At 40.4% G+C, this 23877-nt stretch overlaps 12 non-coding genes across 12 annotated transcripts; 4 read left to right on the top strand and 8 right to left on the bottom strand.

Annotated features, from left to right (window-relative positions):
- Nucleotides 1-3042: 3042 nt before the first annotated feature.
- On the top strand, nt 3043-3161 carry LOC130661647 (5S ribosomal RNA). The gene has a single exon (XR_008988825.1). It is a non-coding gene; the product is annotated as a 5S ribosomal RNA (ribosomal RNA).
- A 350-nt stretch (nt 3162-3511) lies between these two features.
- On the bottom strand, nt 3512-3676 carry LOC130659914 (U1 spliceosomal RNA). The gene has a single exon (XR_008987117.1). It is a non-coding gene; the product is annotated as a U1 spliceosomal RNA (small nuclear RNA).
- A 185-nt stretch (nt 3677-3861) lies between these two features.
- On the bottom strand, nt 3862-4053 carry LOC130660962 (U2 spliceosomal RNA). Its single transcript, XR_008988158.1, has one exon. It is a non-coding gene; the product is annotated as a U2 spliceosomal RNA (small nuclear RNA).
- Nucleotides 4054-8918: 4865 nt separating this feature from the next.
- LOC130661646 (5S ribosomal RNA) lies at nt 8919-9037 on the top strand. Its single transcript, XR_008988824.1, has one exon. It is a non-coding gene; the product is annotated as a 5S ribosomal RNA (ribosomal RNA).
- Nucleotides 9038-9387: 350 nt separating this feature from the next.
- Nucleotides 9388-9552, bottom strand: LOC130659913 (U1 spliceosomal RNA). The gene has a single exon (XR_008987116.1). It is a non-coding gene; the product is annotated as a U1 spliceosomal RNA (small nuclear RNA).
- A 185-nt stretch (nt 9553-9737) lies between these two features.
- Nucleotides 9738-9929, bottom strand: LOC130660961 (U2 spliceosomal RNA). Its single transcript, XR_008988157.1, has one exon. It is a non-coding gene; the product is annotated as a U2 spliceosomal RNA (small nuclear RNA).
- Nucleotides 9930-14794: 4865 nt separating this feature from the next.
- LOC130661645 (5S ribosomal RNA) lies at nt 14795-14913 on the top strand. The gene has a single exon (XR_008988823.1). It is a non-coding gene; the product is annotated as a 5S ribosomal RNA (ribosomal RNA).
- Nucleotides 14914-15263: 350 nt separating this feature from the next.
- LOC130659912 (U1 spliceosomal RNA) lies at nt 15264-15428 on the bottom strand. The gene has a single exon (XR_008987115.1). It is a non-coding gene; the product is annotated as a U1 spliceosomal RNA (small nuclear RNA).
- Nucleotides 15429-15613: 185 nt separating this feature from the next.
- Nucleotides 15614-15805, bottom strand: LOC130660960 (U2 spliceosomal RNA). Its single transcript, XR_008988156.1, has one exon. It is a non-coding gene; the product is annotated as a U2 spliceosomal RNA (small nuclear RNA).
- Nucleotides 15806-20670: 4865 nt separating this feature from the next.
- On the top strand, nt 20671-20789 carry LOC130661644 (5S ribosomal RNA). Its single transcript, XR_008988822.1, has one exon. It is a non-coding gene; the product is annotated as a 5S ribosomal RNA (ribosomal RNA).
- Nucleotides 20790-21139: 350 nt separating this feature from the next.
- LOC130659911 (U1 spliceosomal RNA) lies at nt 21140-21304 on the bottom strand. Its single transcript, XR_008987114.1, has one exon. It is a non-coding gene; the product is annotated as a U1 spliceosomal RNA (small nuclear RNA).
- A 185-nt stretch (nt 21305-21489) lies between these two features.
- On the bottom strand, nt 21490-21681 carry LOC130660959 (U2 spliceosomal RNA). Its single transcript, XR_008988155.1, has one exon. It is a non-coding gene; the product is annotated as a U2 spliceosomal RNA (small nuclear RNA).
- Nucleotides 21682-23877: the final 2196 nt, after the last annotated feature.

Below are 23877 nucleotides of genomic sequence, written 5' to 3'. Positions count from 1 at the left end.
TAGCCGTAATATTTTTTATGGATGTGTGGCTATAAAAATAGCCGTTTTTTGTTTGGTAAGATGCTTAGGCACGTTCCCCACGAATTCTTCTTGCCAACTGGATGTCTTTAGGCATGATTGTAACTCGTTTTGCGTGAATGGCACACAAGTTAGTATCCTCGAACAAGCCAACAAGGTACGCTTCAGAAGCCTCTTGCAGAGCCATAACGGCTGTGCTCTGGAATCGCAGATCTGTTTTGAAGTCCTGAGCAATTTCTCGCACAAGACGCTGGAAAGGCAACTTGCGGATCAAGAGCTCGGTTGACTTCTGGTATCTTCTGATTTCTCTGAGAGCAACTGTACCAGGTCTGTAACGATGTGGTTTTTTCACTCCTCCAGTAGCTGGTGCGCTTTTCCTCGCAGCTTTAGTGGCGAGTTGTTTTCGTGGAGCCTTTCCTCCAGTAGATTTACGTGCAGTTTGCTTTGTACGAGCCATATTTTAAGAAGTCGATGTAGTACGGATACACAAGACGGTCTAAAATGCACTATCGCGCCAAAGTTTTATTTCTCATATTGATTGACAGCTAAGGTTCAAAACAAACCATTTGATTGGTGCTAAGAAAGTAATTTCTGATTGGCTGCATAATGACATTACGCTCATTACTTTAACATTTTTATAAAATCTGTGTTTTTTGGCTACGGGAAAACGGCTGTATCTTCTGATACACAAAAGCTTTTGACTTTTTTTTTTTTTAGTAAGTAGCAGAAGGTTTGGCGAATTCCAACGATGCCAAATTTATTGCCTTACTGAAACATTAAGACCACGAATTTTTAAAAAAACTACAGTTTTACTTAAAAAAATGTACAAAATGTTCGGAACATTTTGTAATGACGCAACTCTATTGGTTAATTAGGGTGTTTCCACGAGCAGTAGGTAATTTTATGGCCTCTTTTTAAAGCTGTCTGAATTCTGTTAACTCAAACGTTGTTTTTGTACTCGTTCTGTACGCAACTATATCAATATGTCTGGACGCGGAAAAGGAGGTAAAGGATTGGGAAAAGGAGGTGCTAAACGTCACCGAAAAATTCTTCGTGATAACATTCAGGGAATCACAAAACCTGCTATTCGACGTCTTGCTCGACGAGGTGGTGTCAAACGTATCTCTGGCCTTATCTATGAGGAAACCAGAGGTGTACTGAAGGTTTTCTTAGAGAATGTTATTCGTGATGCTGTAACCTACACAGAGCACGCTAAACGCAAGACCGTTACCGCTATGGATGTTGTTTATGCCTTAAAACGTCAAGGAAGAACTCTTTACGGATTCGGAGGTTAAGCGTTGTCATTGCTCAACAAAAACGGCTATTTTTATAGCCACAAATCTTTTAAAACATTACTTTGTGCACGCTTCCAAATTACACAATGTGTAAAGTCTTGTCACAGTTACATTTATTGCTATACGATACTATGTCATATATGACACAAAAAAAATTTAGAAATACTTTGTAGGGTTAATTTGCCTGGGAGTGTTTCCGTGAAAAGCTGGGTTAAGTTAAATGTAAGCAATAACATGGATCAATGTACTTGTCTTTTCTGCAAGTACAGCTAATAATACGTATGAAAAGTGAAGCTAATCCACACACACACATGGGGAAGTATTTTAAATGTAGGCTAGTGTTCTTAAGCACATTATTTAGAAGTTTTATTAACTTCGGTTAACTTGTAGTGACGCCAAGTAAATGTTTTTTTAAAGATGTGTGGTCTTAAAAAAGACCGTTTGTGTTTGGTAGACGTTGGTTTACTTGCTGCTTGTGTATTTTGTGACGGCTTTTGTTCCTTCACTGACTGCGTGTTTTGCAAGTTCTCCAGGCAAGAGAAGACGTACTGCGGTTTGAATTTCACGAGAAGAGATGGTCGACTTTTTGTTTTGAAGAGCCAAACGCGAAGCTTCGGAAGCAATGCGCTCAAAGATGTCGTTGACAAATGAGTTCATGATGCTCATAGCTTTGCTTGAAACTCCGACATCTGGGTGAACTTGTTTCAAAACATTGTAGATGTAAATAGCATAACTTTCCTTTCTCTTTCTCTTGCGTTTCTTTTCACCAGTTCCACCAATCTTTCCTCCTTTTTTGCCGGCTCTTTTTTCACCTTTCTTGGCTACTTTAGGTGCCTGTTTTCCTCCTTTAGCTGCTGCGTCAGACATGGTTAAAAATTTTTGCTACTTAACTTGTAAATAAGCATTAAACTGCAAGTCAAAACTTTTTGTTTATAAGTAAAAAAATCGGATCGAATTCGATCCGAAAACGCCGATACGCAATTTAATTGGTTAAAAAAAAAATCTTTTGTTTAATACTTAATTATGATTGGTTAAAAAAACATGATTTCGATCCTATTTTTATGATGAAAAAACGAGTAAAGTTTATTTCGTTAACACTTACGTTAAATATTCGTACGTTTTTGTATTAACTTACAAATCAAATCGCAGTTATGTCTGGACGTGGAAAAGGTGGAAAAGCTAAGGCTAAAGCCAAGACAAGATCCTCAAGAGCTGGACTTCAATTTCCAGTCGGTAGAGTGCATAGATTCCTTCGTAGAGGGCACTATGCTAACCGAATTGGATCTGGAGCACCAGTTTACTTAGCAGCCGTCTTGGAATATTTATCTGCTGAGATATTGGAGTTGGCTGGTAACGCAGCAAGAGACAACAAAAAAGCTAGGATTATTCCAAGACATTTACAATTGGCTGTTCGTAATGATGAAGAATTAAACAAACTTTTGAGCGGTGTAACCATTGCAGCTGGTGGTGTTTTGCCAAACATTCAAGCTGTCTTACTCCCAAAGAAGAACGACAAAGGACAGAAGAAGTAAACCGCTACACTCAGAAAACAACGGCTATTTTTATAGCCACACATCTTTAAAAAAACATTGTTTTTTTCACAAAACTATAACCTTAAAGTCTAATAGATAATCCATGCATACGCCTTGTCCTAAGTAACTCAAAGAAATTAAATAAAAAAATTTGATCACAACGTCAAAATAAATTGCACGTATTTGCCCCTACTAATGTCTACGGCCATACCACGATGAACACACCCGTTCTCGTCTGATCACGGAAGTTAAGCATCGTCGGGCCGGGATAGTACTTGGATGGGGGACCGCCTGGGAACTCCCGGTGTCGTAGGCTTTTCATTTTCATTTGTTGCCTTTTCATTTCAATGGTGCTGTGATATATTTCTTGTTATAACAATTAAGGAACGTGGCGGTTGTTGAAAGTGTTTCCTATGACATTTTCCTACGACATTTTCAGGTGATAGTACGAGAAAAAAGAGCTTTCAAATGCATACAAACTCGATCTATTGCCGATCATCCAATAACCCTGACGGAATGGCAAATAAAATAAAATTCCGCCGCCTTCCGAGGACTTATATCGCAATCACGTTTCGTAACAGCCAAGCGAGGTTTTACCTTAGCGTTTAAGTCACCACCGACATTTGGCCGCGCAACTTTTCTAAGCTCATTCATTTTGACTTAAGGAGGGGGCGAGCGCGGACGCAGGCCCCCACTACCAGAAATTGTACGGTCGAGTTACTGACGTTTGCAGTAATCGCAGAGGTCAGCCCAAGCGTAGTGCAATGCAAGAGCCTCACTCTGGAAGAAAACCCTCATTGATCAGTCTTTACTTCCCCGTCAGGTAAGTATGAGTTGGAACTGCACCGTAGCATGAGGGTACCCTTCAAAGTTTGTTAATGCTTGTGGCTTGAGTGTGTTATAAACTGCCGTGTCGCGGGGCATAGGCTGTATTCTCCCCCAGTGTACGCGTTTTGTTCCCGCCGTAGACTATGCAGAGTGCCGTCGGAAAGAGGACTGCTATTATTCTTTTATTGCTTATGTGGGCCGCCATCGGTAATAGTGCAACACCAAGGCAACCCGTGGTCACGGCGTGAATGAATCCACCTCCATGACCCAAGGCCAAAAATCAGATTAATATACTGACCATTCAGAGAATGGCCTACCAGATATTAAACTGATAAGAACAGATACTACACTTGATCTTAGCCATTAGGCCGAGAAGCGATAAAGAACAAGCGTTGCCATGATAGGCATCGTCCACACACCGTAACTGCTTGTGGAGCATGTCACGTTACTGTAAAGCTTACAACTGTCACCGCGTACGGATGGACGGCGACATAGTAAAAATCACGGCTGTTGATTTAGCCGTAGGATGGAGAGCGACTGTAGCGAGTGGATGGTAACTTACATGAATGCTAACAAAGGCGACGATACTAAGTGCGTGATATTACTTTCCAATATGACTGCGTACATTCCGTTTATCAACGCATTACGCCAGAACGTGCGCGCGCGTTACACAGTAGACCATGCAGCCGAAATGCGACAGTGCGACCCTGCCAGGAGTCGAACCTGGAATCCCCTGATTCGTAGTCAGATGCCTTATCCATTGGGCCACAGGGCCATGCTTATGACTTCGCCCCATCGTTATTTTGGCTTGCGCATTCGTTTTACTTACGACAGAATTCTTCGTGTTTGTAGCCATGAAAGAAAGGGACTTCTGTGAGTGAATTTTTTTACTGTGGTCTAATAAAAAAGTCGAAACGCAGTGCCCAATATATGAATTGCTCCTAATAGCCGGAAACAGGCCGTGTCGATGATGTAGGCCGACATACGCAACGCAAACCAAAGAACGCTTTATGAAAATCCTAACACGGGCGCGGAAGAAGCCCAAATTAACAGAGTAGATGTAATGCTGAAGACCTCAAACTCCAGCAGCTTCTCTTTCAGACTATTGCGTCGTGCTACAAATAAAAATTAACATGCTTTCGCATAGTCGCGGCACCCAAAACGGACATTATACGATGTACAGAAACACACATTTCTGTTTTCGCGCCAAATCAATTCCCGGGAGTGGTACTTTTACGTCCGCATACTTCGCACCGTCTTAAATTATATCTCATTTACACGGTAATGTTTAGTATACTTCTACTGTGATAACAAGCATCGTTTATCGTTGGATTGTTGTAAGAAAACATTAAAAATGAGTGAAGCAGCTTCTCCAAAGAAAATCGCACCCAAGAAGAAACCTGCTGCAAAGAAGACAGCTGATCACCCTAAATATGTGGACATGATCAAGGCTGCTATCGCTACCCTAAAGGAACGCGGTGGTTCATCTCGCCAAGCTATTACAAAATATATTCATGCAAATTACAAAGTTGCTGAAAACTCAGATCATCATCTGAAAATGGCTCTTAAACGAGGAGTAACATCAGGCGATTTGATTCAAACTAAAGGCACTGGTGCTTCTGGATCATTCAAGCTAGGTCAGGTAAAAAAAGAAAAACCTAAGAAAAAGGCCGCAGCAAAAAAGCCAACGGCAAAGAAGCCTACTGCAAAGAAAAGTACACCAAAAAAGAAGCCAGCAAAGAAGAGCACGCCAAAGAAAGCAGCAAAGAAGCCTGCCACAAAGAAAGCCTCGGCTAAGAAACCAGCAGCTAAGAAACCCACAAAGAAGCCTGTTGCTAAAAAACCTGCAGCAAAGAAGGTCAAAAAGACTCCCAAAAAGGCAGCAAAGAAGACCGCAAAAAAATAATTTGTGTGTATCTGGCTATTACATTAACAAACGGCTATTTTTATAGCCACACATTTACAAAAAAACATTATCTTGGTACAAAGTTAAACTTGTTTAAGTCACTTAAACAGTTAAAAAAGAGTAATTTTAAGATTAGATTCCCTAAGTTTAAGTATTTTCGTTTTTAAATTTCTTATTTTCTTGCTTTTACTTTTCTTGCCCTTCATATTTTTAACATTGTCAAACTTTATGTAGCATAAAATTTTTATGTAGCATAAAATTTAAACAGAAAGCAGAACAAAGTTTGATATAAAAAGCTAGCCGTAATATTTTTTATGGATGTGTGGCTATAAAAATAGCCGTTTTTTGTTTGGTAAGATGCTTAGGCACGTTCCCCACGAATTCTTCTTGCCAACTGGATGTCTTTAGGCATGATTGTAACTCGTTTTGCGTGAATGGCACACAAGTTAGTATCCTCGAACAAGCCAACAAGGTACGCTTCAGAAGCCTCTTGCAGAGCCATAACGGCTGTGCTCTGGAATCGCAGATCTGTTTTGAAGTCCTGAGCAATTTCTCGCACAAGACGCTGGAAAGGCAACTTGCGGATCAAGAGCTCGGTTGACTTCTGGTATCTTCTGATTTCTCTGAGAGCAACTGTACCAGGTCTGTAACGATGTGGTTTTTTCACTCCTCCAGTAGCTGGTGCGCTTTTCCTCGCAGCTTTAGTGGCGAGTTGTTTTCGTGGAGCCTTTCCTCCAGTAGATTTACGTGCAGTTTGCTTTGTACGAGCCATATTTTAAGAAGTCGATGTAGTACGGATACACAAGACGGTCTAAAATGCACTATCGCGCCAAAGTTTTATTTCTCATATTGATTGACAGCTAAGGTTCAAAACAAACCATTTGATTGGTGCTAAGAAAGTAATTTCTGATTGGCTGCATAATGACATTACGCTCATTACTTTAACATTTTTATAAAATCTGTGTTTTTTGGCTACGGGAAAACGGCTGTATCTTCTGATACACAAAAGCTTTTGACTTTTTTTTTTTTTAGTAAGTAGCAGAAGGTTTGGCGAATTCCAACGATGCCAAATTTATTGCCTTACTGAAACATTAAGACCACGAATTTTTAAAAAAACTACAGTTTTACTTAAAAAAATGTACAAAATGTTCGGAACATTTTGTAATGACGCAACTCTATTGGTTAATTAGGGTGTTTCCACGAGCAGTAGGTAATTTTATGGCCTCTTTTTAAAGCTGTCTGAATTCTGTTAACTCAAACGTTGTTTTTGTACTCGTTCTGTACGCAACTATATCAATATGTCTGGACGCGGAAAAGGAGGTAAAGGATTGGGAAAAGGAGGTGCTAAACGTCACCGAAAAATTCTTCGTGATAACATTCAGGGAATCACAAAACCTGCTATTCGACGTCTTGCTCGACGAGGTGGTGTCAAACGTTTCTCTGGCCTTATCTATGAGGAAACCAGAGGTGTACTGAAGGTTTTCTTAGAGAATGTTATTCGTGATGCTGTAACCTACACAGAGCACGCTAAACGCAAGACCGTTACCGCTATGGATGTTGTTTATGCCTTAAAACGTCAAGGAAGAACTCTTTACGGATTCGGAGGTTAAGCGTTGTCATTGCTCAACAAAAACGGCTATTTTTATAGCCACAAATCTTTTAAAACATTACTTTGTGCACGCTTCCAAATTACACAATGTGTAAAGTCTTGTCACAGTTACATTTATTGCTATACGATACTATGTCATATATGACACAAAAAAAATTTAGAAATACTTTGTAGGGTTAATTTGCCTGGGAGTGTTTCCGTGAAAAGCTGGGTTAAGTTAAATGTAAGCAATAACATGGATCAATGTACTTGTCTTTTCTGCAAGTACAGCTAATAATACGTATGAAAAGTGAAGCTAATCCACACACACACATGGGGAAGTATTTTAAATGTAGGCTAGTGTTCTTAAGCACATTATTTAGAAGTTTTATTAACTTCGGTTAACTTGTAGTGACGCCAAGTAAATGTTTTTTTAAAGATGTGTGGTCTTAAAAAAGACCGTTTGTGTTTGGTAGACGTTGGTTTACTTGCTGCTTGTGTATTTTGTGACGGCTTTTGTTCCTTCACTGACTGCGTGTTTTGCAAGTTCTCCAGGCAAGAGAAGACGTACTGCGGTTTGAATTTCACGAGAAGAGATGGTCGACTTTTTGTTTTGAAGAGCCAAACGCGAAGCTTCGGAAGCAATGCGCTCAAAGATGTCGTTGACAAATGAGTTCATGATGCTCATAGCTTTGCTTGAAACTCCGACATCTGGGTGAACTTGTTTCAAAACATTGTAGATGTAAATAGCATAACTTTCCTTTCTCTTTCTCTTGCGTTTCTTTTCACCAGTTCCACCAATCTTTCCTCCTTTTTTGCCGGCTCTTTTTTCACCTTTCTTGGCTACTTTAGGTGCCTGTTTTCCTCCTTTAGCTGCTGCGTCAGACATGGTTAAAAATTTTTGCTACTTAACTTGTAAATAAGCATTAAACTGCAAGTCAAAACTTTTTGTTTATAAGTAAAAAAATCGGATCGAATTCGATCCGAAAACGCCGATACGCAATTTAATTGGTTAAAAAAAAAATCTTTTGTTTAATACTTAATTATGATTGGTTAAAAAAACATGATTTCGATCCTATTTTTATGATGAAAAAACGAGTAAAGTTTATTTCGTTAACACTTACGTTAAATATTCGTACGTTTTTGTATTAACTTACAAATCAAATCGCAGTTATGTCTGGACGTGGAAAAGGTGGAAAAGCTAAGGCTAAAGCCAAGACAAGATCCTCAAGAGCTGGACTTCAATTTCCAGTCGGTAGAGTGCATAGATTCCTTCGTAGAGGGCACTATGCTAACCGAATTGGATCTGGAGCACCAGTTTACTTAGCAGCCGTCTTGGAATATTTATCTGCTGAGATATTGGAGTTGGCTGGTAACGCAGCAAGAGACAACAAAAAAGCTAGGATTATTCCAAGACATTTACAATTGGCTGTTCGTAATGATGAAGAATTAAACAAACTTTTGAGCGGTGTAACCATTGCAGCTGGTGGTGTTTTGCCAAACATTCAAGCTGTCTTACTCCCAAAGAAGAACGACAAAGGACAGAAGAAGTAAACCGCTACACTCAGAAAACAACGGCTATTTTTATAGCCACACATCTTTAAAAAAACATTGTTTTTTTCACAAAACTATAACCTTAAAGTCTAATAGATAATCCATGCATACGCCTTGTCCTAAGTAACTCAAAGAAATTAAATAAAAAAATTTGATCACAACGTCAAAATAAATTGCACGTATTTGCCCCTACTAATGTCTACGGCCATACCACGATGAACACACCCGTTCTCGTCTGATCACGGAAGTTAAGCATCGTCGGGCCGGGATAGTACTTGGATGGGGGACCGCCTGGGAACTCCCGGTGTCGTAGGCTTTTCATTTTCATTTGTTGCCTTTTCATTTCAATGGTGCTGTGATATATTTCTTGTTATAACAATTAAGGAACGTGGCGGTTGTTGAAAGTGTTTCCTATGACATTTTCCTACGACATTTTCAGGTGATAGTACGAGAAAAAAGAGCTTTCAAATGCATACAAACTCGATCTATTGCCGATCATCCAATAACCCTGACGGAATGGCAAATAAAATAAAATTCCGCCGCCTTCCGAGGACTTATATCGCAATCACGTTTCGTAACAGCCAAGCGAGGTTTTACCTTAGCGTTTAAGTCACCACCGACATTTGGCCGCGCAACTTTTCTAAGCTCATTCATTTTGACTTAAGGAGGGGGCGAGCGCGGACGCAGGCCCCCACTACCAGAAATTGTACGGTCGAGTTACTGACGTTTGCAGTAATCGCAGAGGTCAGCCCAAGCGTAGTGCAATGCAAGAGCCTCACTCTGGAAGAAAACCCTCATTGATCAGTCTTTACTTCCCCGTCAGGTAAGTATGAGTTGGAACTGCACCGTAGCATGAGGGTACCCTTCAAAGTTTGTTAATGCTTGTGGCTTGAGTGTGTTATAAACTGCCGTGTCGCGGGGCATAGGCTGTATTCTCCCCCAGTGTACGCGTTTTGTTCCCGCCGTAGACTATGCAGAGTGCCGTCGGAAAGAGGACTGCTATTATTCTTTTATTGCTTATGTGGGCCGCCATCGGTAATAGTGCAACACCAAGGCAACCCGTGGTCACGGCGTGAATGAATCCACCTCCATGACCCAAGGCCAAAAATCAGATTAATATACTGACCATTCAGAGAATGGCCTACCAGATATTAAACTGATAAGAACAGATACTACACTTGATCTTAGCCATTAGGCCGAGAAGCGATAAAGAACAAGCGTTGCCATGATAGGCATCGTCCACACACCGTAACTGCTTGTGGAGCATGTCACGTTACTGTAAAGCTTACAACTGTCACCGCGTACGGATGGACGGCGACATAGTAAAAATCACGGCTGTTGATTTAGCCGTAGGATGGAGAGCGACTGTAGCGAGTGGATGGTAACTTACATGAATGCTAACAAAGGCGACGATACTAAGTGCGTGATATTACTTTCCAATATGACTGCGTACATTCCGTTTATCAACGCATTACGCCAGAACGTGCGCGCGCGTTACACAGTAGACCATGCAGCCGAAATGCGACAGTGCGACCCTGCCAGGAGTCGAACCTGGAATCCCCTGATTCGTAGTCAGATGCCTTATCCATTGGGCCACAGGGCCATGCTTATGACTTCGCCCCATCGTTATTTTGGCTTGCGCATTCGTTTTACTTACGACAGAATTCTTCGTGTTTGTAGCCATGAAAGAAAGGGACTTCTGTGAGTGAATTTTTTTACTGTGGTCTAATAAAAAAGTCGAAACGCAGTGCCCAATATATGAATTGCTCCTAATAGCCGGAAACAGGCCGTGTCGATGATGTAGGCCGACATACGCAACGCAAACCAAAGAACGCTTTATGAAAATCCTAACACGGGCGCGGAAGAAGCCCAAATTAACAGAGTAGATGTAATGCTGAAGACCTCAAACTCCAGCAGCTTCTCTTTCAGACTATTGCGTCGTGCTACAAATAAAAATTAACATGCTTTCGCATAGTCGCGGCACCCAAAACGGACATTATACGATGTACAGAAACACACATTTCTGTTTTCGCGCCAAATCAATTCCCGGGAGTGGTACTTTTACGTCCGCATACTTCGCACCGTCTTAAATTATATCTCATTTACACGGTAATGTTTAGTATACTTCTACTGTGATAACAAGCATCGTTTATCGTTGGATTGTTGTAAGAAAACATTAAAAATGAGTGAAGCAGCTTCTCCAAAGAAAATCGCACCCAAGAAGAAACCTGCTGCAAAGAAGACAGCTGATCACCCTAAATATGTGGACATGATCAAGGCTGCTATCGCTACCCTAAAGGAACGCGGTGGTTCATCTCGCCAAGCTATTACAAAATATATTCATGCAAATTACAAAGTTGCTGAAAACTCAGATCATCATCTGAAAATGGCTCTTAAACGAGGAGTAACATCAGGCGATTTGATTCAAACTAAAGGCACTGGTGCTTCTGGATCATTCAAGCTAGGTCAGGTAAAAAAAGAAAAACCTAAGAAAAAGGCCGCAGCAAAAAAGCCAACGGCAAAGAAGCCTACTGCAAAGAAAAGTACACCAAAAAAGAAGCCAGCAAAGAAGAGCACGCCAAAGAAAGCAGCAAAGAAGCCTGCCACAAAGAAAGCCTCGGCTAAGAAACCAGCAGCTAAGAAACCCACAAAGAAGCCTGTTGCTAAAAAACCTGCAGCAAAGAAGGTCAAAAAGACTCCCAAAAAGGCAGCAAAGAAGACCGCAAAAAAATAATTTGTGTGTATCTGGCTATTACATTAACAAACGGCTATTTTTATAGCCACACATTTACAAAAAAACATTATCTTGGTACAAAGTTAAACTTGTTTAAGTCACTTAAACAGTTAAAAAAGAGTAATTTTAAGATTAGATTCCCTAAGTTTAAGTATTTTCGTTTTTAAATTTCTTATTTTCTTGCTTTTACTTTTCTTGCCCTTCATATTTTTAACATTGTCAAACTTTATGTAGCATAAAATTTTTATGTAGCATAAAATTTAAACAGAAAGCAGAACAAAGTTTGATATAAAAAGCTAGCCGTAATATTTTTTATGGATGTGTGGCTATAAAAATAGCCGTTTTTTGTTTGGTAAGATGCTTAGGCACGTTCCCCACGAATTCTTCTTGCCAACTGGATGTCTTTAGGCATGATTGTAACTCGTTTTGCGTGAATGGCACACAAGTTAGTATCCTCGAACAAGCCAACAAGGTACGCTTCAGAAGCCTCTTGCAGAGCCATAACGGCTGTGCTCTGGAATCGCAGATCTGTTTTGAAGTCCTGAGCAATTTCTCGCACAAGACGCTGGAAAGGCAACTTGCGGATCAAGAGCTCGGTTGACTTCTGGTATCTTCTGATTTCTCTGAGAGCAACTGTACCAGGTCTGTAACGATGTGGTTTTTTCACTCCTCCAGTAGCTGGTGCGCTTTTCCTCGCAGCTTTAGTGGCGAGTTGTTTTCGTGGAGCCTTTCCTCCAGTAGATTTACGTGCAGTTTGCTTTGTACGAGCCATATTTTAAGAAGTCGATGTAGTACGGATACACAAGACGGTCTAAAATGCACTATCGCGCCAAAGTTTTATTTCTCATATTGATTGACAGCTAAGGTTCAAAACAAACCATTTGATTGGTGCTAAGAAAGTAATTTCTGATTGGCTGCATAATGACATTACGCTCATTACTTTAACATTTTTATAAAATCTGTGTTTTTTGGCTACGGGAAAACGGCTGTATCTTCTGATACACAAAAGCTTTTGACTTTTTTTTTTTTTAGTAAGTAGCAGAAGGTTTGGCGAATTCCAACGATGCCAAATTTATTGCCTTACTGAAACATTAAGACCACGAATTTTTAAAAAAACTACAGTTTTACTTAAAAAAATGTACAAAATGTTCGGAACATTTTGTAATGACGCAACTCTATTGGTTAATTAGGGTGTTTCCACGAGCAGTAGGTAATTTTATGGCCTCTTTTTAAAGCTGTCTGAATTCTGTTAACTCAAACGTTGTTTTTGTACTCGTTCTGTACGCAACTATATCAATATGTCTGGACGCGGAAAAGGAGGTAAAGGATTGGGAAAAGGAGGTGCTAAACGTCACCGAAAAATTCTTCGTGATAACATTCAGGGAATCACAAAACCTGCTATTCGACGTCTTGCTCGACGAGGTGGTGTCAAACGTATCTCTGGCCTTATCTATGAGGAAACCAGAGGTGTACTGAAGGTTTTCTTAGAGAATGTTATTCGTGATGCTGTAACCTACACAGAGCACGCTAAACGCAAGACCGTTACCGCTATGGATGTTGTTTATGCCTTAAAACGTCAAGGAAGAACTCTTTACGGATTCGGAGGTTAAGCGTTGTCATTGCTCAACAAAAACGGCTATTTTTATAGCCACAAATCTTTTAAAACATTACTTTGTGCACGCTTCCAAATTACACAATGTGTAAAGTCTTGTCACAGTTACATTTATTGCTATACGATACTATGTCATATATGACACAAAAAAAATTTAGAAATACTTTGTAGGGTTAATTTGCCTGGGAGTGTTTCCGTGAAAAGCTGGGTTAAGTTAAATGTAAGCAATAACATGGATCAATGTACTTGTCTTTTCTGCAAGTACAGCTAATAATACGTATGAAAAGTGAAGCTAATCCACACACACACATGGGGAAGTATTTTAAATGTAGGCTAGTGTTCTTAAGCACATTATTTAGAAGTTTTATTAACTTCGGTTAACTTGTAGTGACGCCAAGTAAATGTTTTTTTAAAGATGTGTGGTCTTAAAAAAGACCGTTTGTGTTTGGTAGACGTTGGTTTACTTGCTGCTTGTGTATTTTGTGACGGCTTTTGTTCCTTCACTGACTGCGTGTTTTGCAAGTTCTCCAGGCAAGAGAAGACGTACTGCGGTTTGAATTTCACGAGAAGAGATGGTCGACTTTTTGTTTTGAAGAGCCAAACGCGAAGCTTCGGAAGCAATGCGCTCAAAGATGTCGTTGACAAATGAGTTCATGATGCTCATAGCTTTGCTTGAAACTCCGACATCTGGGTGAACTTGTTTCAAAACATTGTAGATGTAAATAGCATAACTTTCCTTTCTCTTTCTCTTGCGTTTCTTTTCACCAGTTCCACCAATCTTTCCTCCTTTTTTGCCGGCTCTTTTTTCACCTTTCTTGGCTACTTTAGGTGCCTGTTTTCCTCCTTTAGCTGCTGCGTCAGACATGGTTAAAAATTTTTGCTACTTAACTTGTAAATAAGCATTAAACTGCAAGTCAAAACTTTTTGTTTATAAGTAAAAAAATCGGATCGAATTCGATCCGAAAACGCCGATACGCAATTTAATTGGTTAAAAAAAAAATCTTTTGTTTAATACTTAATTATGATTGGTTAAAAAAACATGATTTCGATCCTATTTTTATGATGAAAAAACGAGTAAAGTTTATTTCGTTAACACTTACGTTAAATATTCGTACGTTTTTGTATTAACTTACAAATCAAATCGCAGTTATGTCTGGACGTGGAAAAGGTGGAAAAGCTAAGGCTAAAGCCAAGACAAGATCCTCAAGAGCTGGACTTCAATTTCCAGTCGGTAGAGTGCATAGATTCCTTCGTAGAGGGCACTATGCTAACCGAATTGGATCTGGAGCACCAGTTTACTTAGCAGCCGTCTTGGAATATTTATCTGCTGAGATATTGGAGTTGGCTGGTAACGCAGCAAGAGACAACAAAAAAGCTAGGATTATTCCAAGACATTTACAATTGGCTGTTCGTAATGATGAAGAATTAAACAAACTTTTGAGCGGTGTAACCATTGCAGCTGGTGGTGTTTTGCCAAACATTCAAGCTGTCTTACTCCCAAAGAAGAACGACAAAGGACAGAAGAAGTAAACCGCTACACTCAGAAAACAACGGCTATTTTTATAGCCACACATCTTTAAAAAAACATTGTTTTTTTCACAAAACTATAACCTTAAAGTCTAATAGATAATCCATGCATACGCCTTGTCCTAAGTAACTCAAAGAAATTAAATAAAAAAATTTGATCACAACGTCAAAATAAATTGCACGTATTTGCCCCTACTAATGTCTACGGCCATACCACGATGAACACACCCGTTCTCGTCTGATCACGGAAGTTAAGCATCGTCGGGCCGGGATAGTACTTGGATGGGGGACCGCCTGGGAACTCCCGGTGTCGTAGGCTTTTCATTTTCATTTGTTGCCTTTTCATTTCAATGGTGCTGTGATATATTTCTTGTTATAACAATTAAGGAACGTGGCGGTTGTTGAAAGTGTTTCCTATGACATTTTCCTACGACATTTTCAGGTGATAGTACGAGAAAAAAGAGCTTTCAAATGCATACAAACTCGATCTATTGCCGATCATCCAATAACCCTGACGGAATGGCAAATAAAATAAAATTCCGCCGCCTTCCGAGGACTTATATCGCAATCACGTTTCGTAACAGCCAAGCGAGGTTTTACCTTAGCGTTTAAGTCACCACCGACATTTGGCCGCGCAACTTTTCTAAGCTCATTCATTTTGACTTAAGGAGGGGGCGAGCGCGGACGCAGGCCCCCACTACCAGAAATTGTACGGTCGAGTTACTGACGTTTGCAGTAATCGCAGAGGTCAGCCCAAGCGTAGTGCAATGCAAGAGCCTCACTCTGGAAGAAAACCCTCATTGATCAGTCTTTACTTCCCCGTCAGGTAAGTATGAGTTGGAACTGCACCGTAGCATGAGGGTACCCTTCAAAGTTTGTTAATGCTTGTGGCTTGAGTGTGTTATAAACTGCCGTGTCGCGGGGCATAGGCTGTATTCTCCCCCAGTGTACGCGTTTTGTTCCCGCCGTAGACTATGCAGAGTGCCGTCGGAAAGAGGACTGCTATTATTCTTTTATTGCTTATGTGGGCCGCCATCGGTAATAGTGCAACACCAAGGCAACCCGTGGTCACGGCGTGAATGAATCCACCTCCATGACCCAAGGCCAAAAATCAGATTAATATACTGACCATTCAGAGAATGGCCTACCAGATATTAAACTGATAAGAACAGATACTACACTTGATCTTAGCCATTAGGCCGAGAAGCGATAAAGAACAAGCGTTGCCATGATAGGCATCGTCCACACACCGTAACTGCTTGTGGAGCATGTCACGTTACTGTAAAGCTTACAACTGTCACCGCGTACGGATGGACGGCGACATAGTAAAAATCACGGCTGTTGATTTAGCCGTAGGATGGAGAGCGACTGTAGCGAGTGGATGGTAACTTACATGAATGCTAACAAAGGCGACGATACTAAGTGCGTGATATTACTTTCCAATATGACTGCGTACATTCCGTTTATCAACGCATTACGCCAGAACGTGCGCGCGCGTTACACAGTAGACCATGCAGCCGAAATGCGACAGTGCGACCCTGCCAGGAGTCGAACCTGGAATCCCCTGATTCGTAGTCAGATGCCTTATCCATTGGGCCACAGGGCCATGCTTATGACTTCGCCCCATCGTTATTTTGGCTTGCGCATTCGTTTTACTTACGACAGAATTCTTCGTGTTTGTAGCCATGAAAGAAAGGGACTTCTGTGAGTGAATTTTTTTACTGTGGTCTAATAAAAAAGTCGAAACGCAGTGCCCAATATATGAATTGCTCCTAATAGCCGGAAACAGGCCGTGTCGATGATGTAGGCCGACATACGCAACGCAAACCAAAGAACGCTTTATGAAAATCCTAACACGGGCGCGGAAGAAGCCCAAATTAACAGAGTAGATGTAATGCTGAAGACCTCAAACTCCAGCAGCTTCTCTTTCAGACTATTGCGTCGTGCTACAAATAAAAATTAACATGCTTTCGCATAGTCGCGGCACCCAAAACGGACATTATACGATGTACAGAAACACACATTTCTGTTTTCGCGCCAAATCAATTCCCGGGAGTGGTACTTTTACGTCCGCATACTTCGCACCGTCTTAAATTATATCTCATTTACACGGTAATGTTTAGTATACTTCTACTGTGATAACAAGCATCGTTTATCGTTGGATTGTTGTAAGAAATCATTAAAAATGAGTGAAGCAGCTTCTCCAAAGAAAATCGCACCCAAGAAGAAACCTGCTGCAAAGAAGACAGCTGATCACCCTAAATATGTGGACATGATCAAGGCTGCTATCGCTACCCTAAAGGAACGCGGTGGTTCATCTCGCCAAGCTATTACAAAATATATTCATGCAAATTACAAAGTTGCTGAAAACTCAGATCATCATCTGAAAATGGCTCTTAAACGAGGAGTAACATCAGGCGATTTGATTCAAACTAAAGGCACTGGTGCTTCTGGATCATTCAAGCTAGGTCAGGTAAAAAAAGAAAAACCTAAGAAAAAGGCCGCAGCAAAAAAGCCAACGGCAAAGAAGCCTACTGCAAAGAAAAGTACACCAAAAAAGAAGCCAGCAAAGAAGAGCACGCCAAAGAAAGCAGCAAAGAAGCCTGCCACAAAGAAAGCCTCGGCTAAGAAACCAGCAGCTAAGAAACCCACAAAGAAGCCTGTTGCTAAAAAACCTGCAGCAAAGAAGGTCAAAAAGACTCCCAAAAAGGCAGCAAAGAAGACCGCAAAAAAATAATTTGTGTGTATCTGGCTATTACATTAACAAACGGCTATTTTTATAGCCACACATTTACAAAAAAACATTATCTTGGTACAAAGTTAAACTTGTTTAAGTCACTTAAACAGTTAAAAAAGAGTAATTTTAAGATTAGATTCCCTAAGTTTAAGTATTTTCGTTTTTAAATTTCTTATTTTCTTGCTTTTACTTTTCTTGCCCTTCATATTTTTAACATTGTCAAACTTTATGTAGCATAAAATTTTTATGTAGCATAAAATTTAAACAGAAAGCAGAACAAAGTTTGATATAAAAAGCTAGCCGTAATATTTTTTATGGATGTGTGGCTATAAAAATAGCCGTTTTTTGTTTGGTAAGATGCTTAGGCACGTTCCCCACGAATTCTTCTTGCCAACTGGATGTCTTTAGGCATGATTGTAACTCGTTTTGCGTGAATGGCACACAAGTTAGTATCCTCGAACAAGCCAACAAGGTACGCTTCAGAAGCCTCTTGCAGAGCCATAACGGCTGTGCTCTGGAATCGCAGATCTGTTTTGAAGTCCTGAGCAATTTCTCGCACAAGACGCTGGAAAGGCAACTTGCGGATCAAGAGCTCGGTTGACTTCTGGTATCTTCTGATTTCTCTGAGAGCAACTGTACCAGGTCTGTAACGATGTGGTTTTTTCACTCCTCCAGTAGCTGGTGCGCTTTTCCTCGCAGCTTTAGTGGCGAGTTGTTTTCGTGGAGCCTTTCCTCCAGTAGATTTACGTGCAGTTTGCTTTGTACGAGCCATATTTTAAGAAGTCGATGTAGTACGGATACACAAGACGGTCTAAAATGCACTATCGCGCCAAAGTTTTATTTCTCATATTGATTGACAGCTAAGGTTCAAAACAAACCATTTGATTGGTGCTAAGAAAGTAATTTCTGATTGGCTGCATAATGACATTACGCTCATTACTTTAACATTTTTATAAAATCTGTGTTTTTTGGCTACGGGAAAACGGCTGTATCTTCTGATACACAAAAGCTTTTGACTTTTTTTTTTTTTAGTAAGTAGCAGAAGGTTTGGCGAATTCCAACGATGCCAAATTTATTGCCTTACTGAAACATTAAGACCACGAATTTTTAAAAAAACTACAGTTTTACTTAAAAAAATGTACAAAATGTTCGGAACATTTTGTAATGACGCAACTCTATTGGTTAATTAGGGTGTTTCCACGAGCAGTAGGTAATTTTATGGCCTCTTTTTAAAGCTGTCTGAATTCTGTTAACTCAAACGTTGTTTTTGTACTCGTTCTGTACGCAACTATATCAATATGTCTGGACGCGGAAAAGGAGGTAAAGGATTGGGAAAAGGAGGTGCTAAACGTCACCGAAAAATTCTTCGTGATAACATTCAGGGAATCACAAAACCTGCTATTCGACGTCTTGCTCGACGAGGTGGTGTCAAACGTATCTCTGGCCTTATCTATGAGGAAACCAGAGGTGTACTGAAGGTTTTCTTAGAGAATGTTATTCGTGATGCTGTAACCTACACAGAGCACGCTAAACGCAAGACCGTTACCGCTATGGATGTTGTTTATGCCTTAAAACGTCAAGGAAGAACTCTTTACGGATTCGGAGGTTAAGCGTTGTCATTGCTCAACAAAAACGGCTATTTTTATAGCCACAAATCTTTTAAAACATTACTTTGTGCACGCTTCCAAATTACACAATGTGTAAAGTCTTGTCACAGTTACATTTATTGCTATACGATACTATGTCATATATGACACAAAAAAAATTTAGAAATACTTTGTAGGGTTAATTTGCCTGGGAGTGTTTCCGTGAAAAGCTGGGTTAAGTTAAATGTAAGCAATAACATGGATCAATGTACTTGTCTTTTCTGCAAGTACAGCTAATAATACGTATGAAAAGTGAAGCTAATCCACACACACACATGGGGAAGTATTTTAAATGTAGGCTAGTGTTCTTAAGCACATTATTTAGAAGTTTTATTAACTTCGGTTAACTTGTAGTGACGCCAAGTAAATGTTTTTTTAAAGATGTGTGGTCTTAAAAAAGACCGTTTGTGTTTGGTAGACGTTGGTTTACTTGCTGCTTGTGTATTTTGTGACGGCTTTTGTTCCTTCACTGACTGCGTGTTTTGCAAGTTCTCCAGGCAAGAGAAGACGTACTGCGGTTTGAATTTCACGAGAAGAGATGGTCGACTTTTTGTTTTGAAGAGCCAAACGCGAAGCTTCGGAAGCAATGCGCTCAAAGATGTCGTTGACAAATGAGTTCATGATGCTCATAGCTTTGCTTGAAACTCCGACATCTGGGTGAACTTGTTTCAAAACATTGTAGATGTAAATAGCATAACTTTCCTTTCTCTTTCTCTTGCGTTTCTTTTCACCAGTTCCACCAATCTTTCCTCCTTTTTTGCCGGCTCTTTTTTCACCTTTCTTGGCTACTTTAGGTGCCTGTTTTCCTCCTTTAGCTGCTGCGTCAGACATGGTTAAAAATTTTTGCTACTTAACTTGTAAATAAGCATTAAACTGCAAGTCAAAACTTTTTGTTTATAAGTAAAAAAATCGGATCGAATTCGATCCGAAAACGCCGATACGCAATTTAATTGGTTAAAAAAAAAATCTTTTGTTTAATACTTAATTATGATTGGTTAAAAAAACATGATTTCGATCCTATTTTTATGATGAAAAAACGAGTAAAGTTTATTTCGTTAACACTTACGTTAAATATTCGTACGTTTTTGTATTAACTTACAAATCAAATCGCAGTTATGTCTGGACGTGGAAAAGGTGGAAAAGCTAAGGCTAAAGCCAAGACAAGATCCTCAAGAGCTGGACTTCAATTTCCAGTCGGTAGAGTGCATAGATTCCTTCGTAGAGGGCACTATGCTAACCGAATTGGATCTGGAGCACCAGTTTACTTAGCAGCCGTCTTGGAATATTTATCTGCTGAGATATTGGAGTTGGCTGGTAACGCAGCAAGAGACAACAAAAAAGCTAGGATTATTCCAAGACATTTACAATTGGCTGTTCGTAATGATGAAGAATTAAACAAACTTTTGAGCGGTGTAACCATTGCAGCTGGTGGTGTTTTGCCAAACATTCAAGCTGTCTTACTCCCAAAGAAGAACGACAAAGGACAGAAGAAGTAAACCGCTACACTCAGAAAACAACGGCTATTTTTATAGCCACACATCTTTAAAAAAACATTGTTTTTTTCACAAAACTATAACCTTAAAGTCTAATAGATAATCCATGCATACGCCTTGTCCTAAGTAACTCAAAGAAATTAAATAAAAAAATTTGATCACAACGTCAAAATAAATTGCACGTATTTGCCCCTACTAATGTCTACGGCCATACCACGATGAACACACCCGTTCTCGTCTGATCACGGAAGTTAAGCATCGTCGGGCCGGGATAGTACTTGGATGGGGGACCGCCTGGGAACTCCCGGTGTCGTAGGCTTTTCATTTTCATTTGTTGCCTTTTCATTTCAATGGTGCTGTGATATATTTCTTGTTATAACAATTAAGGAACGTGGCGGTTGTTGAAAGTGTTTCCTATGACATTTTCCTACGACATTTTCAGGTGATAGTACGAGAAAAAAGAGCTTTCAAATGCATACAAACTCGATCTATTGCCGATCATCCAATAACCCTGACGGAATGGCAAATAAAATAAAATTCCGCCGCCTTCCGAGGACTTATATCGCAATCACGTTTCGTAACAGCCAAGCGAGGTTTTACCTTAGCGTTTAAGTCACCACCGACATTTGGCCGCGCAACTTTTCTAAGCTCATTCATTTTGACTTAAGGAGGGGGCGAGCGCGGACGCAGGCCCCCACTACCAGAAATTGTACGGTCGAGTTACTGACGTTTGCAGTAATCGCAGAGGTCAGCCCAAGCGTAGTGCAATGCAAGAGCCTCACTCTGGAAGAAAACCCTCATTGATCAGTCTTTACTTCCCCGTCAGGTAAGTATGAGTTGGAACTGCACCGTAGCATGAGGGTACCCTTCAAAGTTTGTTAATGCTTGTGGCTTGAGTGTGTTATAAACTGCCGTGTCGCGGGGCATAGGCTGTATTCTCCCCCAGTGTACGCGTTTTGTTCCCGCCGTAGACTATGCAGAGTGCCGTCGGAAAGAGGACTGCTATTATTCTTTTATTGCTTATGTGGGCCGCCATCGGTAATAGTGCAACACCAAGGCAACCCGTGGTCACGGCGTGAATGAATCCACCTCCATGACCCAAGGCCAAAAATCAGATTAATATACTGACCATTCAGAGAATGGCCTACCAGATATTAAACTGATAAGAACAGATACTACACTTGATCTTAGCCATTAGGCCGAGAAGCGATAAAGAACAAGCGTTGCCATGATAGGCATCGTCCACACACCGTAACTGCTTGTGGAGCATGTCACGTTACTGTAAAGCTTACAACTGTCACCGCGTACGGATGGACGGCGACATAGTAAAAATCACGGCTGTTGATTTAGCCGTAGGATGGAGAGCGACTGTAGCGAGTGGATGGTAACTTACATGAATGCTAACAAAGGCGACGATACTAAGTGCGTGATATTACTTTCCAATATGACTGCGTACATTCCGTTTATCAACGCATTACGCCAGAACGTGCGCGCGCGTTACACAGTAGACCATGCAGCCGAAATGCGACAGTGCGACCCTGCCAGGAGTCGAACCTGGAATCCCCTGATTCGTAGTCAGATGCCTTATCCATTGGGCCACAGGGCCATGCTTATGACTTCGCCCCATCGTTATTTTGGCTTGCGCATTCGTTTTACTTACGACAGAATTCTTCGTGTTTGTAGCCATGAAAGAAAGGGACTTCTGTGAGTGAATTTTTTTACTGTGGTCTAATAAAAAAGTCGAAACGCAGTGCCCAATATATGAATTGCTCCTAATAGCCGGAAACAGGCCGTGTCGATGATGTAGGCCGACATACGCAACGCAAACCAAAGAACGCTTTATGAAAATCCTAACACGGGCGCGGAAGAAGCCCAAATTAACAGAGTAGATGTAATGCTGAAGACCTCAAACTCCAGCAGCTTCTCTTTCAGACTATTGCGTCGTGCTACAAATAAAAATTAACATGCTTTCGCATAGTCGCGGCACCCAAAACGGACATTATACGATGTACAGAAACACACATTTCTGTTTTCGCGCCAAATCAATTCCCGGGAGTGGTACTTTTACGTCCGCATACTTCGCACCGTCTTAAATTATATCTCATTTACACGGTAATGTTTAGTATACTTCTACTGTGATAACAAGCATCGTTTATCGTTGGATTGTTGTAAGAAAACATTAAAAATGAGTGAAGCAGCTTCTCCAAAGAAAATCGCACCCAAGAAGAAACCTGCTGCAAAGAAGACAGCTGATCACCCTAAATATGTGGACATGATCAAGGCTGCTATCGCTACCCTAAAGGAACGCGGTGGTTCATCTCGCCAAGCTATTACAAAATATATTCATGCAAATTACAAAGTTGCTGAAAACTCAGATCATCATCTGAAAATGGCTCTTAAACGAGGAGTAACATCAGGCGATTTGATTCAAACTAAAGGCACTGGTGCTTCTGGATCATTCAAGCTAGGTCAGGTAAAAAAAGAAAAACCTAAGAAAAAGGCCGCAGCAAAAAAGCCAACGGCAAAGAAGCCTACTGCAAAGAAAAGTACACCAAAAAAGAAGCCAGCAAAGAAGAGCACGCCAAAGAAAGCAGCAAAGAAGCCTGCCACAAAGAAAGCCTCGGCTAAGAAACCAGCAGCTAAGAAACCCACAAAGAAGCCTGTTGCTAAAAAACCTGCAGCAAAGAAGGTCAAAAAGACTCCCAAAAAGGCAGCAAAGAAGACCGCAAAAAAATAATTTGTGTGTATCTGGCTATTACATTAACAAACGGCTATTTTTATAGCCACACATTTACAAAAAAACATTATCTTGGTACAAAGTTAAACTTGTTTAAGTCACTTAAACAGTTAAAAAAGAGTAATTTTAAGATTAGATTCCCTAAGTTTAAGTATTTTCGTTTTTAAATTTCTTATTTTCTTGCTTTTACTTTTCTTGCCCTTCATATTTTTAACATTGTCAAACTTTATGTAGCATAAAATTTTTATGTAGCATAAAATTTAAACAGAAAGCAGAACAAAGTTTGATATAAAAAGCTAGCCGTAATATTTTTTATGGATGTGTGGCTATAAAAATAGCCGTTTTTTGTTTGGTAAGATGCTTAGGCACGTTCCCCACGAATTCTTCTTGCCAACTGGATGTCTTTAGGCATGATTGTAACTCGTTTTGCGTGAATGGCACACAAGTTAGTATCCTCGAACAAGCCAACAAGGTACGCTTCAGAAGCCTCTTGCAGAGCCATAACGGCTGTGCTCTGGAATCGCAGATCTGTTTTGAAGTCCTGAGCAATTTCTCGCACAAGACGCTGGAAAGGCAACTTGCGGATCAAGAGCTCGGTTGACTTCTGGTATCTTCTGATTTCTCTGAGAGCAACTGTACCAGGTCTGTAACGATGTGGTTTTTTCACTCC

The sequence above is a fragment of the Hydractinia symbiolongicarpus genome, chromosome 9 (genome assembly GCF_029227915.1).
Source record: "Hydractinia symbiolongicarpus strain clone_291-10 chromosome 9, HSymV2.1, whole genome shotgun sequence".
Classification (NCBI taxonomy): Eukaryota; Metazoa; Cnidaria; class Hydrozoa; order Anthoathecata; family Hydractiniidae; genus Hydractinia; species Hydractinia symbiolongicarpus.
This window is presented reverse-complemented; position numbering and strand designations above follow the sequence as displayed.